Raw genomic sequence first — 832 nt, 5'->3', positions numbered from 1 at the left:
TCATATGTAGTAAAAACCTGAGAAATCCGTCCGTTTTCGTCATTTCTCATCAAATCGACTTAAAGCCAGATCGTCACATTGGTCGCTCTTCTCTCTGAAACGGTTACATTTATAGTCTGCAAAGCTATGTCGCGTGCTGCGGTATGCGGAGACACTAACAGCACCATAGTAGAACAATGATGAAACTTCTAAGTTGATGTAATAGCCAGTAAAAAGTAGTACAATAACGTTTTAGATATCGATTATTGACTTTTTAGCTGGCATTGGGGTCTTGGACATGAGCTAGGAAATTAAGACTTTGCATCAAAGGAGGACTAGCAGCTGCGTTGCACGGGAGAATGTTAAAAGTGTTCATATGTAGTAAAAACCTGAGAAATCCGTTCGTTTTCGTCATTTCTTATCAAATCGACTTAAAGCCAGATCGTCACATTGGTCGCTCTTCTGTCTGAAACGGTTACATTTATCGTCTGCAAAGTTATGTCGCGTGCTGCGGTATGCGGAGACACTAACAGCACCATAGTAGAACACAGATGAAACTTCTAAGTTGATGTAATAGCCAGTAAGAAGTAGTACAATAACGTTTTAGATATCGATTATTGACTTTTTAGCTGGCTTTGGGGCCTTGGACATGAGCTAGGACCTTAAGATTTTGCATCATAAGAGAACTAGCAGCTGCGTTGCACGAGAGAAAGTGAAAAGTGTTCATATGTAGTAAAAACCAGAGAAATCCGTCCGTTTTCGTCATTTCTTATCAAATCGACTTAAAGCCAGATCGTCATATTGGTCGCTCTTCTCTCTGAAACGGTTACATTTATTGTCTGCAAAGCTATGT

The sequence above is a fragment of the Schistocerca gregaria genome, unplaced genomic scaffold (assembly GCF_023897955.1).
Source record: "Schistocerca gregaria isolate iqSchGreg1 unplaced genomic scaffold, iqSchGreg1.2 ptg000698l, whole genome shotgun sequence".
Classification (NCBI taxonomy): domain Eukaryota; kingdom Metazoa; phylum Arthropoda; class Insecta; order Orthoptera; family Acrididae; genus Schistocerca; species Schistocerca gregaria.
The sequence above is the reverse complement of the archived record's forward strand: the minus strand, read 5'-3'. Positions refer to the sequence as shown.